The 7,622-nt window shown below is 42.0% G+C and overlaps 1 non-coding gene across 1 annotated transcript; it reads left to right on the top strand.

Annotated features, from left to right (window-relative positions):
* The first annotated feature begins 356 nt into the window (after positions 1–356).
* LOC133833621 (small nucleolar RNA R71) lies at positions 357–463 on the top strand. Its single transcript, XR_009892992.1, has one exon. It is a non-coding gene; the product is annotated as a small nucleolar RNA R71 (small nucleolar RNA).
* The last annotated feature ends 7,159 nt before the right edge of the window (positions 464–7,622 follow it).

Raw genomic sequence — 7,622 nt, 5'->3', positions numbered from 1 at the left:
TATTCATACAGATAGGGCACTGATCGACAGAATGAGCACCACCACACATTTCACACCTCACTGCCATCTGAACCGCATTAGCAGATACACTGCTCTGTTGTAACTGCTTTGTCAGAGAGGCTACTTGCGCTGTTAGAGCAGTGATTGCATCCAGCTCATGCACCCCTGCTACCTTCCTAACTCCTGATGATCTTTCCTCAGACCATTGATGATTGTTTGTGGCCATGTCCTCTAGTAGCTCATAAGCACCAGTTGCGCTCTTGCTCATAAAAGTGCCACCTGCTGCAGCATCAATAATGGTTCTGGTTGTAGGACATAAGCCATTGTAGAAATTCTGTACTAGCATCCACTGTTCAATGCCATGATGAGGACATCTTCTCAGGAGTTCCTTAAACCGGTCCCAAGCTTCATACAGTGACTCTCCGTCATTATGTCAAAAGTTATTTATCTCTCCCCTCAATTTAGCAGCTTTGGACGGAGGGAAGAATTTAGACAAAAATTTCTGAGCTAGATCCTGCCAGGTGACAAAAGAATTTGGCTGCAGAGAGTTCAGCCAACTTTTAGCTCTGTCCCTTAGAGAAAATGGGAAGAGCCTAAGCTTGATTGCGTCATCACTCACCCCATTATATTTGAAGGTTCCTCACAACTCCAGAAAGTTGGACAAATGGGTGTGAGGATCTTCAGAGGGAAACCCATTGAATTGCACAGAGGACTGCACCATTTGTAAAATAGCAGGCTTGATTTCGAAGTTGTTGGCCTCTACAGCTGGTGGGCGTATACTATTTTGTACTCCCGTCAGAGTGGGTAGCACATAATCTCTCAGGCTCCTCTCAGCATTGGTCTGAGCCTGAACCCCTTGTACAACTCCTGGATTTAGAACATTCCTGCCATCCCCGTCATTCTGTGCCATCTTCACAGAATTCTGGGCCTCTCTCTTGTTCTTTCTGATTTGATTGCAAGACTTTTCAATCTCGGGATTGAGAGGAACAAGTGTGTCTTTTCCTTTTCTGCCACGCATATACCAAAATTCACCTGAGATAGACAAATTAAGCAACTAAACAGATTAGAAACAAGAGAAATTAAAATCAAATTAGAATAAAAATTAATTAGACTGATATTGATAATTATTTTCAGTCCCCGGCAACGGCGCCAAAAACTTGTTGCGATATTTTTGCTATGCAAGTGCACACAGTCGCAAACTCGTAATAAAATGGTAAAACCAAGTATCGTCCTCAAGGACTGAGTTATCAATTACCAGTCAATTAATTTCTTGTTCTATTTGATGAATTGAAATTCTTGATTTTTATAAATTGCAGAAACAATAATTGAAAATTGAATAGAATAACAACTAATGGATAAACTTTTAATTTAATCACTAAGAAACAATTAGGATATTCAATCTCATCAACTATCCTCCCTATTAATCCCTAATGCAAAGTGTGAATTCTTCTTCTTTTGACCTAATTCAATTAACAAGTTGATAAAGCAGCCTATAATCATACTATGAATTATAAACTCAACCTAGATGACAATTTCCTATATTTCTATGGTAAATTGAACCACGCAGGTAGCATTAATCTCAATCAACTTAATAACAGTTACACAATTAATTCAGATACTTTCGTTCTAAATTAGAATTATGTCCAATATAACCACAGCAGAATTAAATCTCACTTCTCAGATTTTGACTTAAAAACATATGTAAATGACTAAAGAGGGCCAATCAATAATCAATTTAAAAGAACAGATTATATGGAATTGAAGAAGATTAAAGAAGAAGAACATTAAAATTGCATTAGTTCATAACAGGGATTCAAGTGATTCAATTAAACATCCTAAACAGAAAATTAGTTCATAATCATAATGCTAATCACAACAAAAATTAAAGATAACATCAGGAAGAAGAAGAAAAACATGTAAAAATACTCTAGGTCTTCAGCCTTCAAAACCAGCATTATCCACAATCCGTACGTGTCTTCTTTCTTCTTTTTCGCCAAGTTAAAACCTAAGGTTTCAAATTTTAAAGAGGCAGGCCGCGGCTCTACATACACTATGCCACAGCCCGTGTCCAAATTCCTGGGCAAAAAGCCCTTTCCATGCCGCGGCTCTCTGAAGCCATGCCGCGGCCCGCATTGACGAATTCTGGGCAAAATGTCCATCTATGCCGCGACTCTCTATAGCCATGCCGCGGCCCAAGGATTTCCTCAAAAACAATGCTTCTGTTTCCCCCCCTAGCCGCGGCTCCACTTTGCTCATGCCGTGGCTCTTAAGGAATTTCTCAATTCTTCAAGTTTTCATCCCAAAATTTCACCAACACTTCCAAATTGTGTTGAGAACCATTCTTTATCAAAATATGATGAAAAACTTGATTATTTCTTCCCTTTCTTTGGCATTTTCTTCCACATGCTCAATTCTTCATGATATTCACAAAGACAAACAAACAAAGCATAAACCCGCACTAAATGAAAGAAAAACGAAATAAAAGACTACTAAAAACATCACCAAAACATAACAAAAACTAGACTCAACAATATGCTAGATGAAGGATCAGATATAGAAGATCCCGATTTTTAGAATAGTTAGTTTCATTGTTTGTTTTATTTATTATTTGTTTTATGGTTGTAATTAGTGAAAACTCTTTTCCAAATAAATATCATGGTTATTTTGTTATCATGTATGAGTTTGATTTTTTTTTCGCAATCATAATAAATAATAAATAAAATAAATAATGACTAAGTTCGGTGAGGGTGGATACAAATCAATGAACCAAGTTTCTATATTGAGAGTTAGGGGGCCATAGTAGTGGGAACGATTTTACTGATCCCAGCCCTCCCTCAATATGGTTAACTTTGGAACAAAGATGAGTTTCGAGCCTGAGAATTAAGTCATATAGGGTGATTAGAAACATACTTAGGAAATGAAAATGGCTTGTTTTTGTAAGTATAGAAACCCACTCTAATAATAAAGAAGACTTATATAATTTTTCATAAGAAGTCATAATCAATAGGTCCGAGTTATGTCTGCTTAGAATAAGTTTTTGCCTTAGAGCCTATTAGGTAAAGTTCTAACATGTTTCTTTCAACTGTTAGAACTCTGCTATGATGTCACTCCGAAGATCTGCACACACCAATGGAAACGCCTCTAACGCTGCTCCAATGCACAATGAAGCCCCTCCAGTTCGCAGAAGGGGAGTGCGTGCTACTGCCAGCCGCAATGCGTCGGCACCGCCAGCTGACAACACTGCGAAGATCGCCAGACTGCTACAACAAGTCAAGGAACTTTTACAGCAGCAGCGACAACAGGCTCAGCCTCAAACTCAGCCTCCGCCTCCACCGCAGCCGCAGCCACAACCAATGGCCACAACACCCCAACAAGTTGGTCCATATGGGGGATGGCCAGTGGAAAATTATGCGCTGTATCCGGTACAACACATGGAGCCAGTTTATGAGAGGTTTCGTAAGCAGCACGCTCCAAACTTCTAAGGGACTATAGACCCCTTTGGGCAGAAGAATGGCTAAGGAATGTGGAGCCAATTTTGACGCACATGAATCTTAGTAACGCGGACCGTATATCCTGTGTCTCATCTTTGCTCAAGAAGGATGCTAGAATATGGTGGGACTTGGTCCAGCAGACTCACGATGTCGCCACTTTGACTTGGACGAGATTTGTTTGTTCCACAAAAAGTACTACAATTTAGCTGTCATTGCTTCAAGGGTCGAGGAATTCGCTAGTCTAAAGCAAGGCAATTTGACGGTAGCAGAGTATGCTTGACAGTTCAACCGATTAACTAAGTTTGCATCTGAGATGGTTCCAACTTATTTTCTGAGGGTGAACAAGTTCGTTAGAGGACTTCGACCAAAGATCGAGCTAGGGGTTGAGCTAGCAAACCCGAGGAATACTACGTATGCCGACGTTCTAGAGACGACAATAGAAACAGAGAGGCTGTAGGCTAATGTAAGTAAAGAAGAAGCCAGTAAGCATGAGCCTAGACAACAGGGTCAACCTCAGACCAGTCAGAACAACAACCATAATAGCAACAATTAGTCCGGCAACAACAGTAGCGGTCAGAAAAGAAGGCATCCTGATAATAAGCAATCTGACAATGATAAGAGGGCATGGACAAATAATGGGTGAAATAAGCCGGGTTATGTGGAATACCCGCCATGTGCTAAGTGTCAAAAGAAACATCCTGGTGAATGCCGCGCAAACACCAAGGAATGTTATAACTGTGGTAAGGAAGGACACCAAAAACAAGATTGTCCTCAGCGCAAGCCAGAAGGGAAGAAAGACGACAAGATGGTTCCTGCTAGGGTTTTTGCCTTAACCCAAGGAGAGGCTGATGCTAGCAATAAGGTGGTCACAGGTCAGGTTTCTATCCTCAATAATATATGCTCTGTATTATTTGATACGGGAGCCACTCATTCGTATATCTCGTTAGGAATGATAGAAAAACTAGACAAACCTTGTCAAAGATTTAGAACTAGGTTTGTAACCAAGTTGCCTTCGAGAAAAGTAGTTCTATCATCACGAATAGAATGAGGCGTACCAATCAAGATTGAGGATGTAGAACTAGAAGGAGACCTGATAGAATTGGAGATCAAGGACTTTGATGTGATACTAGGCATGGACTGGCTAGCACGGCATGGCGCAACCATCGACTGCAAATGCAAGAAGGTGATGTTCGAGACTCCTGACGGCCAGAAACTATGCTTCATGGGACAAGCTTCAGGTTTACGCACCCCGTTAGTATCATCTCTCAAAGCTCAAAGAATTATGGAAAAAGGATGTCAAGCATTCTTAGCCAGCATCACAGATGTGGTAAAGGAAGCACCGCTTAAGATTGGAGACGTCTGCATTGTACGAGAATTCCCAGAGGTATTTCCCGATGACTTACCAGAATTGCCGCCGACTCGGGAAATTGACTTCACGATAGAATTAGTACCGGGCACCGAGCCTATCTCCAAGGCACCATACCGGATGGCACCTACAGAACTCAAGGAGTTAAAGACGCAGCTACAAGAACTCCTAGACTTGGGTTTTATTAGGCTGATCCATTCGCCATGGGGAGCTCTGGTTCTATTTGTGAAGAAAAAGGACGGAAGTATGCAGATGTGCATAGATTACCGCGAGCTGAATAAAGTAACGATTAAGAATAAGTACCCGCTACCCCAGATCGACGACTTATTTGATAAATTCCGAGGTGCGACTGTATTTTCAAAGATTGATTTACGGTCCGGGTATCATCGGCTCAAGGTAAGGGGAGAAGATATTCCTAAGACAGCCTTTAGAACACGTTATGGACATTACGAGTTCTTAGTTATTTCTTTTGGTCTTACCAACGCACCAGCCTCGTTTATGGACTTGATGAATAGGGTCTTCAAGGACTACTTAGATAAATTCGTCGTAGTGTTCATCGACGGCATCTTAGTATACTCTAAGGATGAAGTAGAGCACGAGGAACACTTGAGGTTGATTTTGTCACGACTGAAGGAGCATCAACTCTACGCCAAGTTCAAGAAATGCGAGTTTTGGATTTCGCAAGTGGCGTTCCTCGGGCACATTATATCAAAAGACGGAGTTGTTGTAGACCCAGCACTAGTTTTCTGTGTACCAACACCCAACGATAAGTTTGTAGTCTATTGCGATGCGTCAAAGCAAGGGTTGGGTTGCGTGCTGATGCAGAATGACAAGGTGATAGCCTACGCCTCACGACAGGTGAAGGAGTACGAGCAATGCTATCCAACACATGATATGGAGTTGGCAGCGGTGGTCTTTGCGTTAAAAATCTGGCACCATTATCTTTACGGAGAAAGGTGCGAGATTTATACGGACCACAAAAGTTTAAAGTACTTCTTTACTCAGAAGGAGCTTAACATGAGGCAGCGCAGGTGGTTAGAGTTAGTAAAGGATTACGACTGCGAAATCTTATACCACCCAGGGAAGGCAAACGTAGTTGCCGATGCGCTAAGTAGGAAATGTTATGGAAGTTTAGCAGCATTAGCCGAACTAGAAAAGCTACTGCAGCAGGAGTTGATCAATGCCAGAATAGAAGTAGTTATCGACAAACTGGCTAACTTGTCTATCTAGTCAAATCTGCTAGAAGATATACGGATTGGGCAAGAACATGACGACACACTAGCGACACACATATATGCAGTCAGAGAAGGCAAGACCATAGATTTCTCAATATCTAGTCAAGGTTTATTGAGATATAATGATCGGGTATGCATGCCAAATGATCAAAGGATTAAGAAGACGATTCTAGAAGAAGCGCACAATACCCCGTACTCAGTTCACCCAGGGTCGATCAAGATGACTTATGACATCAAGGCAATCTATTGGTGGCCAAGGATGAAGAAGGACATAGCAGAGTTTGTGTCTAAGTGTCTAGTATGCCAGCAAGTGAAAGCAGAACATCAGGGGCCTGCAGGCTTATTGCAACCGCTTAGCGTACCAGAATGGAAGTGGGACGATATAGCTATGGACTTCGTGACAGGTTTGCCAAGAACGACTAAGCAACATGATTCCGCTTGGATAGTAATAGAGAGACTAACCAAGTCGGCTCATTTCCTGCCTGTTAAGACTTCATACACGGCAGACCAATATGCAGACATCTATGTCCAAGAGATAGTACGGTTGCATGGAATCCCCAAGACGATAGTATCGGATAGAGGATCGGTGTTTACATCAAGATTTTGGGGAAGTTTATAGCAAGCTATGGGTACTAAGTTAAGTCTTAGTACAACTTTTCATCCTCAGATAGACGGGCAGTCCGAGCGTACGATACCGATTTTAGAAGATATGCTACGCACGTGTGTACTTGATTTCGGAGGATCATGGAATAAGTACTTGCCGCTGATAGAGTTCTCCTACAACAATAGCTACCAGTCAACGATCGGGATGGCACCTTATGAGTTGCTATATGGAAGAAGGTACCGATCACCGTTGCACTGGGACGAGGTAGGAGAAAGGTAGCTTCTAGGTCCCGAAGCTGTTAGACAAGCTCAAGAAGCAGTAGCGCTCATTAGACAGCGTGTGCTTGCTGCTCAAAGCCGTCAGAAAAGCTATGCGGATGCCAAGCGACGTGATGTGGAATTCAAAGTCGAAGATCAAGGCTTCTTGAAGATATCTCCTATGAAAGGTGTAAAGCGGTTAAGGAAGAAAAGCAAGCTTAGTCCCCGATTTATAGGTCCTTTTTGAGTTATTGGACAAAGAGGGAGCAATTGCGTATAGACTAGCCCTACCGCCAGCCCTAGCAGATAGCCATAACTTGTTCCACATCTCGATGCTACACAAGTATGTGTCAGACCCATCTCACGCCCTCAAGTACGATACGATAGCACTCCAGAAAGACTTGAGTTACGAGGAACGACCGGTTAACATCCTGGATAGGGGGGGTGAAGCAGTTATGGTCCAAGAGCATTCCTATAGTCAAAGTCCTATGGAGTAATAGTTCTAAACGAGAGGCAACGTGGGAGTTGGAGGAGGACATGCAAGGCCGGTATCCAGAGTAATTTGGCAAGTAAATTTCGAGGAAGAAATTCTCTTTAGTAGGGGAGAATTGTAGAGTCCAAGAACTTTACTTAGCTAGTTAGATAGTAGTAGCAATAGTAATAGTTGTA

This window comes from Humulus lupulus, chromosome 4 (genome assembly GCF_963169125.1).
Source record: "Humulus lupulus chromosome 4, drHumLupu1.1, whole genome shotgun sequence".
NCBI classification, from domain to species: Eukaryota; Viridiplantae; Streptophyta; class Magnoliopsida; order Rosales; family Cannabaceae; genus Humulus; species Humulus lupulus.
Note: the sequence above shows the minus strand (reverse complement) of the source record. Positions and strands in the feature narration are given on the sequence as shown.